Consider the following 20,631-nt stretch of genomic DNA (forward strand, 5'->3'; position numbering starts at 1 on the left):
ACAGGTCATTCCCCTTTGATTATTGGGTCTGTAAACTGGACACCTGGCCTGAATTGGCACAATATGCCATACAGGAGCTCGCTTGCCCTGCAACTAGTGTGCTATCCGAAAGTCTTCAGTGCTGCTGGATCAATCCTGACAGAAAAAAGGACCGGTCTGTTGACCCAAAATGTTGATGATCTAACCTTCATTAAAATGAACCATGCATGGGTTTCAAAGGATTTTGTCCCATCTTCCCCTGCTGACACGTAGGTTGCCAGAAAAATGGTTCGCTTTTGTCCTCCTCTTCCTCGGACTTCTCCAATTCCTCCATTTGCAGCTGCTGAATGTCCAACATCAACATATGCCATTTTTTCAACCTCCCTAACTGGGCTGCCTCCCCCCCCAGGGCCGGGGTCACCACCTGGCGCACGCACCCGTGCGAGTGCCGTTGCCCTGGACAGGTGGGTGGGCCCACTCTTGGGTGACGGCACTGGCACAGGGTCCCTCATAGTACAATCAAGTGTCTCTGACGGCGGGGGTGCACACACGCCGTCAGACACACCGGTGTACTATGAGGGGCCCTGTTCCAGTACCGTCGCCCATGAGTGGGCCCCCCCTGCTTGCTCAGGGCCCCAGCACTTGCAATACTTACCTCTCCCTGCTCCACCGCTGTGTAGTCTGGGCTGTTAAATCCTTCACTGGGACTGCCACTACAAATTTGGTGAACTGATAGATGATGGTTAAGACATAGCTATGCCCTGTCCTGCTGGGCTCTATCTTCAGATGATCAATGGCTTCCATTTGTTATGGATGTCGACTCACAATGAGATGCAGTGGTGGTTTATCATCAGCTTTCACGGTTTTCCTACTCACAGACGTGTGACATTCCTGCCCACATTTTTAAATGTGTCCTCTCATGCCAATCCAATAGAATCGCCTATGGCCTGTGGCTTCTGTCTTTTGCACTCCAAAGTTACCTGACAGATCATGATAGGCAGTGAGCACAATGTCTACATCTCTCCCTGTGATCACAATTTGATGGAGATGAGTAACGGTGATGGGATCATGGATCCATGGTACTGCAATGCAGCAAACCTTTCTTCACAAAGAACTATTTTCGCTGTCTCCACAGACAAAGTAATTGAGGGTCAGCATCGCCTCTGAGAATTCTCCCAGGAGTTTTTCCCGTGATTAGTAATTCCAAAATTTCTGCAATCACTCGACTTTCAGTCTTACTGAGATTGAAATATATATGAAGATTGAAAAATACCCCAACAGTGTATACTGGTGTACGCTTCGAATACATTACCCTTTTTCTACTTTTTAGATTCTTGTCTAATCCATACTGAGGCTGTGAGTGTCTTTGTCGGACTCAGGAAATATACACGGAGATTTTTAATGTTTAAACTATGCTATATATACTTGGTATCCTGTGATACTGTACCCTTTCTCAACTTTCTACAATCTTGTCGAATCCATACTGGGCCTGAGACCGTCTGAGTCTGCCTCAAGATATATAGACATAGATTTTTAATGTGTAAACTATGCTATATATACCTGTTATCCAGTGATACTGTACCCTTTCTCAACTTTCTTCAATCTTGTAGAATCCATACTGGGCCTGAGACCGTCTGAGTCTGCCTCCTGATTAGAGATGAGCGGTGTACGAGTCGACCTGTTCACCAAGTTCAAATTCGAGCTGTTTTGGGCGGTGTTTGAGCCGTTCGTCGAACTCGAACACTTTGCTTAAAATTCGGCTGTTCAAGGTTCCGTTCGAGAACGGTTCGTTCACCAAAAGCGTAACTTTAGTTTCACATTAATAATGGTTTTAAATGTTAATAGACAGTTTCATGGCATAGTAGCGGTGTCGGGTAGCCAGCGGTGTAGTGCACCTGTCAAAGAGCTACACCGTGTGTGCTTCTAATAATTTTTTACCGCATCTTGTCCAGAAAATCCTCTTGGGCCTTGTAGCACTGTCTGCTACTCAGCAGAGGAGCCCACCCGTGAACCTAGCTATGCTGCCTGTTTATGAAAGAACCAGTTTTTGACTGCATTTAGCCCAGTTAATACTTTGGGCCTAGTAACTGTGTCTGCTACTCAGCAGAGGAGCCCACCCGTGAACCAAGCTGTGCCGCCTGTTTATGTAAGAACCATTTTTTAACTCCATTTAGCCCAGTCAGTACTTTGGGCCTAGTACCTGTGTCTACTGCTCAGCAGAGGAGTCCACCCGTGAACCTAACTATGCTGCCTGTTTATGTAAGCACTGTCTGCTACTCAGCAGAGTTGCCCACCCGTGAACCAAGCTATGCCGCCTGTTTATGTAAGAACTGCATGCTACTCAGCAGAGGAGCCCAGCTGTTAAGCAAGCTACAGCACCTGTGGTTTGGACAATTAATTTTTTCACATTCTTTCTGGAATGCCGGTTAGGCCTAATTCCGGAATTCCGGTTGACCTGCACTTACTGGGAAATCCTCGTTCGCGGGGAAGGATTGGAATCCCAGATCACCATCACTAACGGGGTTCAGCGGGTTATCCGCACCTGTAAGCGACACACACTGGTCCTTTCAGTGTAGCGTGCATGCAGCCCCGGACATGTAAGGGCATGACAGACCTGTTATTGCTCGATCTCACGTGCCAGAGCCTCGTGTGTCCCTCTAGTAAGCTGGACGCGGACCACGGGGTCATGGCAGAGTCTCGTTCGTTAACGGAATTAAGTTGACAAATCGCTAGCACAGCTAAAAACAGCCATGCACCACCACCGACAGAAATTGACAAAGCTTGCAATCTGTCCATCTTTTCCGTAGCTGGCATGGTTGAGGTTGCCCATGTGGAGTCCAATTAAGCTTCAGGCTCCACTCCTGGTGGTGCCTTTCTGGACATTCCTTTAAGGTTCAGCTTTGCAACCATAGTGCCCCCGGAAACCAAACACTTTGCCTTCATGGACGCTGTTCGGAGGGTCGTGGGAATAACGCCGCCCGATCGGCAGTTGGCATAATTTATGGTGGGAAGTCCAACGGTATATGATCGTCTTCGATTTTAGAATTTTAGATTTTTTTTTATTTTAGATTTTTAGTCCAGCCTTTCTTGACTTTATAAGGGCATGACATGCCTATATCTGTGTCTCCTCCTCCTCCTTTTACTCCTCCACCTCTTTTCTATATGTAGTTGCCCTTTTCCATATGTTATTTTTGTCTTCTGAGCATTGTGTCTGCTTTGGGACACCTTTTAAGGTGTTTTGCCATTGTTTTCTATGTGTTTGTATGTGTTTGTGTTTGCCTGCCATTGTTTTCAATGGGGCTCAACGGAGTTCGTCGAACATTCGACGAACTTGCCTCCTGTTCGACGAACCGAACCAAACTCTTGCGGGGTGGCTCAACACTACTCCTGATATATAGACGTACATTTTTAATGTTTAAACTATGCTATATATACCTGGTATCTGGTGATTCTATACCCTTTCCGCCAGGAAGTCCTCCTCCACCCACCACTCTAAGTGTATCATTGACACCTGGAACATTGGCCCACATGTGTGATTATTTCTTGCGGATCTTCTTTTTATATTGTGGTGTGATCCATCCTGAGCGTGTGAGAGTCTGTGGGTTACTCCTGCAATTTATATGTAGATTTAAAAATTACCCCAACACTGTATACAGCTCTACGCTTGTGATACATTACCCATTTACTGCTTTTTATATTCTGGTCTAATCCAAACTGACCAAGTGAGAGTCTGTTTCTGACTGTGGAAATAAATACTGAGATTGACAATGACCCCTACATTGTGTACAGCTGAACGCTTCAGATCCATTAACATTTTACGGCTTTTTATATTGTGTTGTAATCCATACTGAGCCTGAGAGCATCTGTGTCTGCCTCCTGAAATATATACGGAGATTTAGAATGTTTAAACTATACTATATATACCTGGTATCTGATGATACTGTACCCTTTTTCCACTTTTTATATTCTTGTCCAATCCATACTAAGCCTGTGAGCGTCTCTGTGTGACTCATGAAATATATAGGGAGATTGACAATTATCCTTTGACTGTATAGAGCTGTAAGCTTCTGATACAGTACCATATATCTGATGTTATTTTGGGTACATTTTCTCCAAAATTTGGAAGTATGGTGGAAGAGGCTGCGGACGTGGGCGTGCCAGCTGGTACTGATGGTGGTGGTGCATCTGCTGGTAGTGGCAAAAGCACAATAGCAGCTAAGGCAGGAGGTGTTGAGCCTGCGTCATGGTCTGGCTCTGTAACGCCTGGAAGGCTACCTTTTCTGGGAGCAGGTTAACCACTTTTAAAGCCGGAGCATCAGGAACTGGTTTTGGTTTACATTGCCGAAACAGACTCCAGCAAATATGCCCTCCTCTTCTGAAGTTTCAAAAAATGCAAGCACTGAGTCATCAAGTGCTGGCTCCTGGTCAGGAAGAACCCCTTTCCTTGTGTCCTTCACCCCCATCAAAAGTGAATGATGCAGCAGGCCACACTTCACATTAGTCCATGTAGCTCTTTCCCACATACCATGCCTGGGTTATCAAGTCAAATCGTGAATTCCCCAGTCCAAGATGAACATGGTAAGTGCCGTACAGGACCCAGAGTACAGATGGAGAAGGAGTTGGTCAGCCTGGAAGCAAATTAGGAATTCTGTCTCTGCAGATAGGTAGTGTGGCCTCCGTTCTAGCGCTTATCTGAGGTACTCGCAGTACTGAGTTCACTGAAGTTCCCCCTGTTGACTCTCTTTTGAAACTTTCTCGTATGGCAGGTAGCCGTAGCCTTATCCTTCTGGCTCACACAAGTTGCTGCTGGGGCCTCCAAGCCTTAGTTGGGAACAGAGCATTTTTACAGCTGCTACTTCCTCCAGTTTCTGCAGCAGGACCGTCAGTCTCCCTACAAACTCGGAGACCGGAATCCTGATCATGCGCTCCAGCTAGGAGTGAGCCTTAACTCTGCTCATCCTCCAGCTCCCCTTCTCACATCCACACACTTCCCCTTCCCTTCACAGACTGCCCTAACTTCCCTCCTCCCAACCACAGAGAGCAGCTCCTCAGCAGTCAGGTTCAGAGCTCTCCCTGCTGGCCTGAAGTGGGAACTGTGTTGTGTGTTGGTTTAACTGCTAGAGAGATCCTTCATTGCTCCCAAGCACGACATCACACTCCCTAAGAGGAAGGTAATGCCACTGTGGCGACCGTACTCCTGGGGGCACCACAAGTGCACTGATGCCCAGCCACTGCTAGATGATTCTGCTAGTACATTGACCCAGACCACTATATTCCCCTCGCACTCTACACAGCCAGATTCTGACCCTGATGAAACTCAGGTTCCCCTTCCCACATACTATACCACCTTACATGGTGACAAAGAGGAAGATGCAGATGAAAGTGCAGGTTGCTTGAGCAGGTGGGGGGGGGCATACTCATGGGCGACAGCACTGGCACAGGGCCCCTCATAGTACAGAAAATTGTCTCTGCCGGTGGGAGGGGGGAGCCCACCGTCAGACACACCGCCGTACTATGAGGGGCCCTGTGCCAGTGCCGTCGCCAATGAGTGGGCCCCCCCTGCTTGCTCAGGATCACAGCACTTGCAAAGTTGAAATACTTACCTCTCCCTGCTCCACCACCGTGACGTCTTCCGCGTTTCCTGACAGTGACATTCTGGTCAGAGACCGCGATGACATCACATCTGTACGCCCTCTGCCTAAACAGTCCAAGTACAGAGAGATGGAAGATGGGGACGATGAGGAGTACACACTAGTACAGGGATTCCCTAGCGAGGAGACTTATTTAATTGTTTTAAAGGTTGGGAGCAATTTTTGGGGAGCACTATACTCTGGAGAATGATATATGGGGCCCACCATACCCTGGAGCATTCCAAAGGTGGACATCAGACACTGGAGCAGCATTTACAGGGCCCAGTATACACTGGAGCATTAGAAATGGGGCCCATTATATATGGAGCATTATTTAGGCCCATAAGACAGTGGAGCTTCATCCATGGGGACCAACATATACTGTAGCATTATGTGGAACTCATCATATACTGTTTCAAACATTATATGGGACCAATGATTCTGTATGGAGAAATATATGGGCCTCATTACTCTGTATAGCACACTATGCAGTGGCCATAATACTGTATGGAGTAATATACTGTCCGTTTTTGGAGCTATTGGAGAATTTAAAATGGATATCAGTATTGTGATGTAAGAAGTGAAGTATTTTTCATTGTACTGTACCGCTATTTCTCTGCCGTATCAGAGGATCATGAATTGTGGCATGTGTTAAAGGAGCCCATTGACACTCTTTGGCCCTGGGCGCACGAAAATCTGGAGCCAGCCCTACCCCCCCCCTCACAACTTTAGCCAAATAACCCCCAGTTTTCAATGCCTAACTATTATTATAAAGTAGATTAAGGTTGACAAGCTTAAGTAATAAGAATTGATGTTTTTGGCATTAAAATGGGCACTGTAGGTGTGCTTTCTATCCTCCACACACTGCTGACTTTTCTTCCCCATTGACTTGCATTGGGTTTCGTGTTTCAGTCGGCCTTCGACTTTTCACGATAATCGGCCAATTTCGTTCGACCCGACTTTCGGTTTCATGAAACCCGATTCGACCCGAAAAAAGGCAAAGTCGCTCATCTCTAGTCATTGTTGTAAACTTTACACATGAATCGTGGCCGGAAGAAGTTGTCGTGTTGCTCTGGGCCAGATGGAAAAGACGTTAAAAGTGAACGATTCCATCAGGAAGAATGACAGCTGTAAGTCACCATCTATAACTGTACTGTGATCACTTATATGTTCTGCAGGACTGGTATCTACCACAATATGGCCACTATATGGCAGTAATATCGGTGATGGTCTTTGTATAGCAATTCTAGGATGTATTAACAGAAGCATACAGTCTAGATCATGTGAAGTCATTATTGCCCTCTACTCCTCTTTGGTCAGACCTCATCTGGAATACTGTGTCCAGTTTTGGGCGCCACATTTTAAAAAAGACATCAACAAACTGGACCCTGTCTTATGGAGAAAGGTTGCAGGATTTGTTGAATGTTTAGCTTGCAGAAGAGAAGACTGAGAGGAGACTTAATAGCTGTCTACAAATATCTCAAGGGCTGTCACATTGTAGAAGGATCATCTTTATTCTCATTTGCACAAGGAAAGACTAGAAGCAATGGGATGAATCTGAATGGGAGGAGACACAGATTAGATATTAGAAAAAACGTTTTGACAGTTAGAGTGATCAATGAGTGGAACAGGCTGCCACGAGAAGTGGTGAGTTCTCCTTCAATAGAAGTCTTCAAACAGAGGTTGGACAGACATCTGTCTGGGATGATTTAGTGAATCCTGCTTTAAGTAGGGGGTTGGACCAGATGGCACAAGAGGTCCCTTCCAACTCTACGATTCTATTCTATTCTATAGTAACTTATTTTTAAAAGCAGCACTGTCATCTGCTGAGGTTTCCCTATAACCATGACTAGGGTGCACCACCGTAATCAGGGTTACCTGGTTAGGGCCCCCCTATGCTGAACCCCTAGCTACACGTGTGTCTATAATGAAATGTAATTTCAATTGTGAAAAAAAATAACATTAGCACATAATTATTCTATTATTATTATAATTATTGGAGTAGATATATTGTTACACCCGGTGCCTGTCCTGGCGCGGCACCCAGGTCTGCCATTGTTACACCTGGTTCCCCGTCCTGGCGCTACGTCCAGGTCTGCCGCTGCCTCCCGCTCTGGGCACTCACCTCCAGCCTCGTACGCTGTCCTTAGGCAGCAGCCGGCCTCCTCTGGGTCTCATGCTGCTGCTCTGCATTCTGGGCTCCCTCCTGCCTCCACCTCCTGGCGTCCTGTCGGCAAATCTGTATCTAAAGCTATTAGGGCACGCCCGACCGCTCTCGTGCCTTCTTAAAGGGACAGCGTGCATTTTTCAAAAAGTGCAGTTAACCAATGGCAGCACACTGGTTGCTATTTCTGGTCTCTCCTCCATAGGGAGAGCGCCGGAGCAATGAGTATCAATCATTGCTACATCCGGTTCTCTTGCTAACCTGTCTGCGCTGCATCTGCAGTCTCTGTGCATTCTCTAATGCTATCTGTCTCCACAGAGTATCAGTGTCCTGATCTTCCTGGTTATATCTGCAACCATCTGGGCGAAAGTCATCCCGTTCCGCCAACAGCCATCCGAGTCCGAGGACTGAGTGAAGGTCACTGGAACCAACTACGTATCAGCTACCCGGATCCAGGACCCGTCTCATTATGGACTCTGCTGTAACTTCTGTCATCCCTTTTGGTCCGCTGGGACAGCTGCCACGTGTCCGAGGTCTAACTGGAGGTAGCACCTGTGTCTTCTGGGTATTCCATTCTGGTCCTGTCTGAGGGGCTTTACTACGTGTACCCGGGGCTCACTAGTCACGCCCCCTTTGGAGCCCCCCGGACCGTGGTCCCGAGGTTCCACTTTAAAAATAAAAAACGAATGTGAACTTCACCATCTCTGCCTCCACTTCCATTCGTTACACATATCACATAGACAACCTACGCTGCTCCAAAAAGAATAAGTACCGTACATAAGGGCACTACAACCCTAAAAGGAATTAGCAGAATTGTTGTGTCTGTCAGTTTACATGTATATTTTTAACTTACAACAAAATAATTGTTAGAGAGACAAAAAGGAGACCAGTCCCAAATATGTATATAGCACAAAACTGTGACTATAGAGAAGCTACTACTACAAAGGTGGCCATAAACAAGTGCTATACAATATTTATATAATCAATTGTCCTGCACTTTGCTACCTAAAAAAGAGAATAGAGAATATCTATTGAAAACTGAAAAAAAATTCTCCAGACTATAAAAAATGAAAATGTTTCATAAATTTGCTGCCTGCTTGTGTTATATTGTTTTTTTTATTTTGAAGCATTTAGAGTTAGAAAGTATATTAAATGCCAATTATATCTATGCTAAAATCCTACAAATGTGTCATTCATACCTTCTCCTGCACTTTTCTTCTTTAGGGAACATAGGGTTAATAATCTGCTAAACCAGTTGTCTTTGTGCTATCAGGTACAGCATGGCAAGATGATTTGTGATTGGTGGTAATCAGCTGAATGCAGGATACTGCAAAAGTTATTTTCTCCCAGACAACATTACAAAAAATGAGTCTCCAAGAAATTGCTTCTTAAATATACACTGGCTAGGAAAAATAAGGTTTTCAGAGGAAAGAAGATGCAGCAAGGCAGACCCAGGAAGGGCAGCGAGATAATAGAGGCAGCAAGTTAAAGGAAAGAATATTGTGAGGTGGTGGGTCAGGAAATGAAGCAAAATGTAGAAAATTTATTTATAGATGGAAAATGACAAAATAAACATATTAAATGGAAAATATATGATACCCAACGTCAATGCAGCAATGTCACATCATGGAATAGATTTTCATTTTAGGATGATTTGTACAAGTGACAGCTGGGTCGAGACAAGGTATCTTGATGACCTAGGCAGATGAAGCTGACACCCCCCCAACCTCCCCATCCCGATGAACCCTCAGCCCCCAAGTAAAGGAAATGGTGAGAGACTAGGTCAAAGGACCACTATTGCTTCTCTCTTTTTTCACCAAAGAAAACAGCAGACGTAAAAACAAAAAGTGATGTACTTTAGAGGTGAGGTTTAACAGAGAGTACATTTTCAAAGTTAGGAATAGAATCATTCATTGTTTGTGGACCATTTACATAAGGGATAAACAACAATGTTCATCCCTGACGTCCTATATTTTAAATGTCAGAGCCAAGGATGGCTATGGAAACTAATATGACTTAACTATAATGGGGGCTGTTTGGTTTCAATTAAAGTGTCCATCATCTGTCAGATGCCCTAATCGAAACTAAGCCGACCCCATTATAAAGGGATACAGATACACATGATTGTTTTTAAAGAAGCACTCCCATCAAAATATTTATCCTCTTAATATATTGCAATCATTATATTATATAGAACTGTGTACTTATAATTGCTCATTTTGCCCTTGTACCCAGTAAATTCTTCCTTTTTCCATTAGATCTATGACATCACATGATTAAAAACTGTCTATGACATCACGTGTTTAAAAACTGTCTAGCTGGATCTTTCTAAGCTATATGTAGAAACAGGTGGTCAATTTTCTCTGAGTCATGAGTCACAGCAAAAGTCCATGACATGGGGGAGGAGGGAGAAGTTGGATCAGGAGCTGAAGAGAGGAATGATGAATGCAGAGACAAGAGACTTCCTGTTTCTACATACACAACAAGAGAGCACAAAAAGGAATAGCCCGGACTGCTGCCACAGAGAGGCTCAAGGGAGGGCAACATGACTAGGAGGGATGCTAGGCAAGCCAGAGGGTTAAGAAAGAGTTAAATGAAAAAGGTATAGTTTAGTTTTACAAGATAAGCTGGGGGGTGGAATTAAAGGGGAAGCTAGTGATAAGGGTCAGTCTGAATGGTCAGGGGGTGGAGCTAGAGAGGTTAGGGTATGTATAGATCAGGCTAGGGGTGAGGGGCAGCATTCGGACCTGGACGACGTTGTGAAGCATTCCCGCCCACCCGCCCTGATGGTGAATTCAACATCAACAAAGAAGAAGAGGAAGATCGTGAATTGTCGCAGCGGCGGAAAGGAGGGGGGTGTCTGAAGGTGGGGGTTTGCACAGAAGAGAGGAAGAACCCAGTGCAAGAGCGGGTTACCTCTAGTGGTGCAAATGTTTTGGTGAAACGGGTCCTTGCTGGGTTGAGTCTCAGCGGGACATGGTGTGGGTAACATCTGGCCAGGGCTCTCGAGTCGGTGTGGTGCGGCTGAGGGCAGGAGGTGGGCCGATGTTGCAATGGACAATTTGTGTAACTTTCAGTTACCACCTGCGGGTAACATCTGGCCAGGGCCCTCGAGTCGGTGTGGTGCGGCTGAGGGCAGGAGGTGGGCCGATGTTGCAATGGACAATTTTTTGTTAACTTTCAGTTACCCCCCCTCCTTTCGGTGTTTTCAAGGAAGATTTAAAATGTTATATTGTTTATGCTTTGTTATTAATAAATTGGGCTGCTGTGGCCTTTTATATCCAATGTCACGCAGTATTGGTGTTTGTCTTAGATAGGATAAGAGTCTTAGTGGGTAGGGGACGTTTGGTTAATGGTTAATAGTAAAGCCTTTAGTCAGACATTCCGGAGTCATGGCAAATTTGAAAAAATACTCTGCAGTAAAAAACATATAAAAGTAATCAGCAAGTGCTGTATAACAAATACAGGGTATTTAGTCGACACATTTTTTGCAAAAAATACATACCAAGCTGCTTCACCACTTCACGGTAACCCTTCACGAAGCAGTCCCTATCTAATGTATTCAAAACCTGAACATGTGAACAGTGTCTGAATGAACAGGATACAGACAGGCGCTTCCCAGTATATGGGCTTGTTGGTGAAAGACAGCTCATTTATGTGCATGTCACAAAGGAGGAGGGTGGGGTCTCCCAAACCGTGCTGAGCACGGAAAAAAAGGATTAAAAACATATATGTGACATGCACAAGTGTGAACAAGTCGGTAAGACAATGCCCACACCACCCAATGGCTGAACCACAACAAGAGAGCACAAAATGGTAAATTTGAAAAAATACTCTGCAGTAAAAAACATATAAAAGTAATCAGCAAGTGCTGTATAACAAATACAGGGTATTTAGTCGACACATTTTTTGCAAAAAATACATACCAAGCTGCTTCACCACTTCACGGTAACCCTTCACGAAGCAGGATACAGTCAGGCGCTTCCCAGTATATGGGCTTGTTGGTGAAAGACAGCTCATTTATGTGCATGTCACAAAGGAGGAGGGTGGGGTCTCCCAAACCGTGCTGACTAAATACCCTGTATTTGTTATACAGCACTTGCTGATTACTTTTATATGTTTTTTACTGCAGAGTATTTTTTCAAATTTGCCATTTTGTGCTCTCTTGTTGTGGTTCAGCCATTGGGTGGTGTGGGCATTGTCTTACCGACTTGTTCACACTTGTGCATGTCACATATATGTTTTTAATCCTTTTTTTCCGTGCTCAGCACGGTTTGGGAGACCCCACCCTCCTCCTTTGTGACATGCACATAAATGAGCTGTCTTTCACCAACAAGCCCATATACTGGGAAGCGCCTGTCTGTATCCTGTTCATTCAGACACTGTTCACATGTTCAGGTTTTGAATACATTAGATAGGGACTGCTTTGTGAAGGGTTACCGTGAAGTGGTGAAGCAGCTTGGTATGTATTTTTTGCAAAAAATGTGTCGACTAAATACCCTGTATTTGTTATACAGCACTTGCTGATTACTTTTATATGTTTTTTACTGCAGAGTATTTTTTCAAATTTGCCATTTTGTGCTCTCTTGTTGTGGTTCAGCCATTGGGTGGTGTGGGCATTGTCTTACCTACTTGTTCACACTTGTGCATGTCACATATATGTTTTTAATCCTGTTTCTACATACAGCAGAGAAAAGAGAAAAATTAGCTGGGTAGAAGGGCAAAATAAGCTATTTTAAGTACACAGTGCTGTATAATATGAAGACTGCAATATATTAGGATTATAACAACTTTGATGGAAGTACTTCTTTAAGTCCGTCATGTGAAATGTACAGTTTGCAACAAAACTGATGGTGGTTCTGGTGCTGTATTCCTGTACTGATGGTGATTCTGGTGACTCATTCATGTACTGATGCTGATTCTTGTGTCATTATTCATGTACTGATGGCTCACACAGGGAGAGCATGTGACTGTATTTCCTGTTTTTCCTGTGTCTGTGTATGAGAGAAGCAGCCTGCTGTAGATGATGCACAGATAGAGACACACAAATGATTTATTCCTGATCTATTAAGCTTATCATATATTGTTCCTGAATAAAGAAGCTCTGTTGTCACACCCTTGAAGAGTATCCTGAATAATCTGCTGCCAACAATCAGCTTTTATCAGACTTCAGACCATACAGGAACCACAGTACTGATGAGACATAGTCAGTACCAACAAGTAAACAATTACATCCAGATACCTTTTGGGTGGCATCTTCTCTGATTTAGTCTTTTCTTTCTTTACCGCTTCATCTTGCCCTGATGCCATGAGGACTTTTTACATCCACAGCTCTTCTCTGCAGAATTCCCTCTTCTCTTCCCAACACAGTGCCTTTAAATAAGAGTGTTATTAAAATTAACTCTATATTAAAACTAGATGGAGGCCCAATGCTATCGCATCGGGAGGGCGGTAATGTCATGATGGAGGCAGGCTTTGCAGCGTTGAGAATCTCCCCCCTATGTGCTCACCCACCTATCCACTCTCTCTTTCCCCATGTGCTGACTTCTCCCGTCTGTGCTCTCTTCTTTGACCTGTCTACCCCATGTGCTATCCCCCTTTTCTGCTGTCTCTCTCCTTCCTGTGCTGTGTTCTCCCCTCATGTGCTGTCATGTTTGAGCTGTCTCCCCCCGTGCTCTGTCTCTCTCACCTCTGTGACTGACCGTGTACAGAACGTACCACAGCTCCTGGGCAGGGGAAGAAGCAAAAGACAATACTGAAATTACAGAAGGAGATCACAGAGGATACATTTTGTGAGGTAAAATATTGTTTAAAAACAGTCAGTGAAATATTTTACCTCACAAAATGAATCCTCTGTGATCCCCTGCTGTAATGTCAGTATTGTCTTTTGCTTCCTCCCCTGCCCAGTAGATGTGGTATGCTCGGTACATGGTCAGACTCAGACAATTATTAAAATGAACTTTCGTTCATTGGAAAACCCCTTTAATGTGGCCGGCTTCCTCTGCCTGTAGACATGTCGCGCATCTGCCGCCTGGATGAGCCAAATGATTCACTGCGCCTACGTGGAATTCACGCAGGAGCAGTGCGATGGTGTTCCACTGGTGGTACCGTGCAAGAGGCTGCGTGAGTATGTGAGTGTGTGTGTGGTGCGTACGGCTTATAGAGAGTGTTTTGCTTGGTGCGAATGGCGTATAGAATATGTGTGTGTGTGGTGCAACGGTGTTCTGCTGGTGGTACCAACAGCAGTTTCCATATTGAGACACCCATCACTTGGGTGTCCCAATATGGCGGTCGGTGAACTTCCTCCGCTTGGAATTTTGGGATACGGTGACATCTGGACAGAACAAGAAATGAAAACATTACAAGGCAATTACCGTATATAAATAGAAATCTGTCTACATTACCTGAATAAGCCTCCTATGGTATATGGCCTCCACACTGTCTGCTTAATGAGCTTTACCCGACATACTGTCTGCCATTATCAGCTATAACCGTAACACCATTATGAACCACGGCCTGTATCATGGCTGTCTCCTCTGTACTTTTCCATTACACTCTCTACATCTCCACATTGTTCCTCAGTCAAGATCACTTTTCTCTATACTGTACCCCTATTTCACGATGCCCCCTCTCCATATCCATTATGTGCCCTGTTTTCACACTACACTGTGTTCCAAATTAGTATGCAAATGATATTTTTCTCTGATTTTCCTAAATAGTCGGTACAAATGACAGTCAGTCTAATAAAAGTCATCACCGGTTAGAGTATACATCAAATTTTATTGAAGAAACCTCCCAATAATAACAGTATAATCTCCAAAATGAATAAAAGCTCAAATTGCACTGTTCCAAATTATTAGGCACAGTAGAATTTCTAAACATTTGATATGTTTTAAAGAACTGAAAATGCTCATTTGTGGAATTTGCAGCATTAGGAGGTCAGATTCACTGAACAAAAAAGCTATTTAACTCCAAAACATCCTAACAGGCCCAGTTACATGTTAACATAGGAACCCTTCTTTGATATCACCTTCACAATTCTTGCATCCATGGAACTTGGGAGTTTTTGGAGAGTTACTGCTTGGATTTCTTTGCATGAAGTCAGAATAGCCTCCCAGAGTTGCTGTTTTGATGTGAACTGCCTCCCACCCTCATAGATCTTTTGCTTGATGATACTCCAAAGGTTCTGTATAGGGTTGAGGTCAGGGGAAGATGGTGGCCACACCATGAGTTTATCTCCTTTTATGCCTATAGCATTCAATGACTCAGAGGTATCCTTTGCAGCATGAGATGGTGCATTGTCATGCATGAAAATGATTTTGCTCCTGAAGGCACATTTCTGCTTTTTATACCATGGAAGACAGCTGTCAGTCAGAAACTCTATATACTTTGCAGAGGTCATTTTCACACCTTCAGGAACCTTAAAGAGCCCTACCAGCTGTTTCCCCATGATTCCGGCCCAAAACATGACTCCTCCACTTCCTTGCTGACGTCGCAGCCTTGTTGGGACACAGTGGCCATCCACCAACCGTCCACTACTCCTTCCATCTGGATCATCCAGGGTTGCTCGACACTCATCAGTAAACAAGACTGTTTGAAAATTAGTCTTCATGTATGTCTGGGCCCACTGCAACCATTTCTACCTGTGAACACTGTTTTGGGGTGGCCGAATAGTAGATTTATGCACCACAGCAAGCCTTTGAAGGATCCTACACCTTGAGGTTCGAGGGACTCCAGAGGCACCAGCAGCTTTAAATATCTGTTTGCTGGTTTGTAATGGCTTTTTAGCAGCCACTCTCTTAATCCAATGAACTTGCCTGGCAGAAACCTTCCTCATTCTGCCTTTATCAGCACAAACATGTCTGTGCTCAGAATCAACCACAAATCTCTTAACAGTACAATGATCACGTTTAAATTTTTGGGAAATATCTAATGTTTTCATCTCTTGAACAAGGCATTGCACTATTTGATGCTTTTCAGCAGCAGAGAGATCCTTTTTATTTCCTAAATTCCTTGAAACCTGTGCCCTGCTTAATAATGTGGAACATCATTCTTAAGTAGTTTTCTTTTAATTGAGCTCACCTGGTAAACTAATTATCACAGGCATTTGAGGTTGATTTCAGTGATCCAAAGAACCCTGATACACAATACCATCTATGAGTTTATTTGAAAAACAAAAAATAACATCTTTATGACACTTAAATCCAATTTGCATAATAATTTGGAACACAGTGTATTCAATCATACTGGCCACCACATTGTCCTCTCCATATTGTATCCCCCTCACACTGTCCCTTTACACCGTATGAAGGTGATCACAGCTGTCCATGCAGTACGATATTCACAACATCCCCCATATACACTAAGATGCCCACAACAACTCCAATATACAGTATGATGCCCTCACATATCCTATATAGTATGATGTCCCCAAAGCCCAGGTATGTCACTCAAAATTGCCAGTATAATGTCCCATACAGTTCCCAGTATAATATTCCCCGCAGTCTCCAATATACTGTGGTGAAAATAAGTATTTGATACACTGCCGATTTTATTGTAGGTGCACTTCAACTGTGAGAAACAGAATCTAAAAAAAAAATTCCAGAACATCACTCACACTGTATGATTTTTACATAATGAATTTGCATTTTATTGCATGACATAATGAAATATGAGCCAGCCCCCCAGAGCCAGCCAGTCGTATGTCCCCCAAAGCCAGCCCCTCTTATGTCGCCCACAGCCAGCCTCTCATGTAATGTCCACCGTTCACTGATAAAATATGAGAAAAATAAAAAAAGGCTTATTCTCACCTAATCCAGACTCCCTGTGCACAGTGGCCTCCATATCTTTTGCTTTCCTGTACAGCAGTGGGCGTTGGATGGCGTGATGATGTCACTGTATTATGCCATCTGATATCCTCTAAGTACACGATCTCCAACAGGGCCCAGATCAGAAGTGGTCTGCGTTTTGATAGGGTTCCCAGCAGGAGGAGGAGAGCGCTCATTGCAGTTCCTCTGCCAGGCGGCACGACTCACAGCAATAGTGTTCGTGTCTAAAGGGGGTTTTACACATAGCGATATCGCTAGCGATATCGCTAAAGCGTCACCGATTTTGTGACGCAGCAGCGATATCGCTAGCGATATCGCTATGTGTGATACTTACCTCCGACCGGCTCCCCCGCTGTCTGTCGCTGATCGCGCGAGATCGTCCACGTCCATTTCTCGTCGGGCGCTTCCTGTTGGGCTTCCTGCTGGCGCTGACGAGCAACACGTGGACGCAGGCGGGAGGACGTCAGGATCACCGCGTCTGAAAGGTAAGTAATGACCGCTGCTGCGTCGCTACATCGCTGTGAGATCTGCCTCTGTGGCAGCTCACTAGCGACCATTTAGCGATGCACCAGCGATCCTGACCGGGTCGTATCGGGGTCACTGGTGCATCGCTAAATGTAAAGGGGCCTTAACAGACATGAATATATTTGAATGCAGGGAGGGAGCGATGCCAGAGTGCAGGCAGAGAGATGTGTGAGTGATGTCAGTGATTGACACTCCCATATGTACTTTTTTTCCAGCCGTCACTGTGCTGAATGCCTGCGGCCGGAGGAAGATGTCGGGTGGCCACAGACATTGAGCAATGTCTTTTTTTTCTGCAAAGTATGCCCCCCACAGGGAAACAGGAGGGGGTGCCTACCCTGCCTACCCCTCGTCCCGGCCCTATGTGACAGTCTAGATGACTTCTTAAACTTTTTCTAATTCTGCCTCCCTCACCAGACTGACTTATACAGTGTACACTTATACAGTGTGACCGTAAAGTCATGGTGCACTTTTGACCAGTCACTGGAAAGCAACAAAAAAAACAATAGAAATGTGAAATCTGCTCCAAATAAAAGAAAAGCTCTCCCAGTTTCATACCTATTCAGTGCAGTTCAATGTGGGCTCCATTTGTTGCCCTACACACATCCAAACGATAGTGAAGTTCTTGCCACACACGGCTGGTGTAACAGAGTGAATAACATCTATGATTCTCTGTTTTAAGTGATTAATGTCATTGATACGTTCAATGTACACATGTTGCATCACATAACCCCAAACTGGGAGAGTTTTCCTTTTATTTGGTGCAGATTTCACATTTCTATCGTCTTTTGTTGCTTTCCTGTGACTGGTCAAAAGTGCACCATTACTTTATGGACACACTGAATATTAGATGAAAGTCAAGGAACTCCAGTGAATTTGATGGGACAGGCCGACACAGCCATACAAAAGTGCCAGCCACTAGGTCCTTAAAATACTTCAATTCTCAATTTGCATGTGGAGCGCCCCCACAGGGCCTTAGGTTACATGGTACCAGGCTGGTCAGGTTCACTAAAGGGGAATGTGTCACGGTGGTAGTGACCTGGTCCATGGCCCTGGACGTCCAGTAAAGATGGATATTTGATGAAGGATGATGGATGATAATAGGGAAAATGATGGAGAGATGGTAGGGACTCCACCCATGGTATTCCGCAATGGTAGCCGATGCAGATCCTCTGGGACGGTGTTAGGGCAGCAAGGATGGTGAAGCTCTCCATGGATAGAGCTGTGTCCCAGGGCAGATAAGGTGGTAATGGATCGCCCTCCCAGGGCTGTGGGGGTACTTGGCACTGGGCCCGTTGATCTCAATGGGAGTTGTCACGGAAGCTGTGGCCCGGTCCGTGGCCCTGGGGCTCCATTGCAAAAGGGGGGTGAAAGAACAATGAAATAGAATTGATGAATAGTTTGTGACGCCACCTGTGGTGTTCGGCAAGGGAGATGTTAAGCCGACGCTGCATGCAGATCCTCTGGGACTGGTGATGTGGTGCAGCCAAGACGGTGAAGCTCCCCACAGGTGGAGCTGTAGTCCCTGGGAAGTGGAGATGTAGGGGTAGAAGAGAGGCACACGCGGGGTAGTAGCTGGTACCCAGGTGTAGCAGTGCTGGGTGTGTTGGTGCAAGAATCAGTGGAGGACACCAGGGCTTGTAGTTCCAAAGCTTTACTCACAGTCCGTAGTACACACAGGTGCCTGCCTCCGTACCGTGTCCTCCGGGTCAGAGACTCAGTCAACCTCCAGGCCAGATGGAATGCTCCCTTCCAACGCTCCGCCAACATGTACCTTTCTGAACGTCTCCTCATATAGCGCCTTTGGTGCGAAGTACTCCCAGTACTGAGTTACACTGGAGTGCCTCCTGACAGATGTTTCCAAGAACTCTACTTGTACGGCAGACAGCTGTAGCCTGCTTCGGGGACTCTTTCTCCTGAATCCCAGCTCACTATCAATGTTGCTGTTGTGCCCCCAAGTCTTAGATGGGAGTAGTGCATTTACAGACCACTACTCCACCGGTGTCTGCTGCAGGACCATTAGCATCCATACAACCTCGGGGACCGGGCCCCGGACTTGCATTTAGAACTTCTAGGCTGGGTTCTCTCCTAACCCACGTCCTCTGTTCCCTTTTACTCCTTCGTTCCGTACTAATCTCTCCTTCTGCTGGAAGATCAGGTTTCAGTTCAATGTCTTTCTCCTTTCCTTTCCCGTGCCAGCAGATCCAGGTCACTGAGGTCTGCTGCAGCACCTCCTTCCTCCATCCCTCTCCCAGGGATCTTCTTTCCTCACTCTCTCCTACTGACTGACCTACTGACTGAAACTCTAAACCTTCCCCCTCTTTTATGCATTCTCAACTCCACCTGCCTCCCAGCACGTTTCGTGTTCCAAGCAGGGAGCCACCAAAGGTGCTTTGCTACACTCCAAGCAGGGAGCCGCAATGTGGCTTTGCTGAACTACCGTGTTGTGTGGGATGCGAGTGTTGGAGTGTGGTCAGGAGCCTCCAACTCACCTTGATGGTGGGGCACCACACCTCAGGAGGAGGTGCAGTACCTCTGTGGCGACCAAGCCTCAGGGGCGCCACAGTAACAGTTGAGCCGGTGACGGTGATGGTGAATGCGGTGTAAGGCAGGCGGGACGCAAATGACACGAAGGACACAGTTGGGTGCAGTTTCAGGGTCTTTACTCACAATTGGCACTGTGTCCTCCGTGGGAGGGGTCCAGGAAATTCTCAGGCAATTTGGGAACACCTTTTTAGGACTCCTCTTTAATGTTCACCTTTCTAGGCCGCCTCTCTGCGCTGATCTCTCCTTTCCCTCCTGCCCTGCACCTTCACAAGCAGTGTCCCCGAGCCGGCAGCCGCGGACCCTGTCAGGCGACGATCTCAAAATCCCCTTGCTCCTATCTTGGCTGCCTTTTTAGGGAATACTTGTGGCTGCAGCTGAGGCATCTGAAATTACCTCAGCCTCCGGCTTGCTAGCTGTACCTTGTTTGATATTCTCCAGTAGGCTTAGGGGCCGGCTCCCCCACTGTGGCCTGGTCCTTCCACGTCTGGCTTATTGCACTACCCGTGCCCCTAGGACCCCTTCTATTCTCCTAGGAGCTTCTTTCCTTCTAGATGTTTATCTCTGACTCTTACTCTCCCCACATCAGTCCTGCTCTCTCGCTGGTCCGTCCCTGACTCACTGGATCTTTCCAGAATGATCTTTTTACCTCACACTAACTCCTCCCACTAACTGTCACCTGTGACTGATTGGATGTCCTCAATCACCCCACTTCTTAAGCTCCTCCCCTTCTACCTACCTTCCCCACTAACTCCCCAATACCCTTTCCTGGCCAGCCAGGTGTGTGTTGGGCGCAAGAGTTAGGAGTCCTGGGTGGTGCTCCCTCCTTACCTGAGAGTGGGATACCACACCTCTGGATGAGGTGCACTACCTCTGTGGCGACAGGACCCTCAGGGGTGCCACACATGCATCTTGCTACCTAAAAAAATATTGAGTGTACCTATTGGTAACTGAAAAAACAATT

The sequence above is a fragment of the Dendrobates tinctorius genome, unplaced genomic scaffold, assembly GCF_039654945.1.
Source record: "Dendrobates tinctorius isolate UK_male_01 unplaced genomic scaffold, ASM3965494v1 ptg000073l, whole genome shotgun sequence".
Taxonomy (NCBI): Eukaryota; Metazoa; Chordata; class Amphibia; order Anura; family Dendrobatidae; genus Dendrobates; species Dendrobates tinctorius.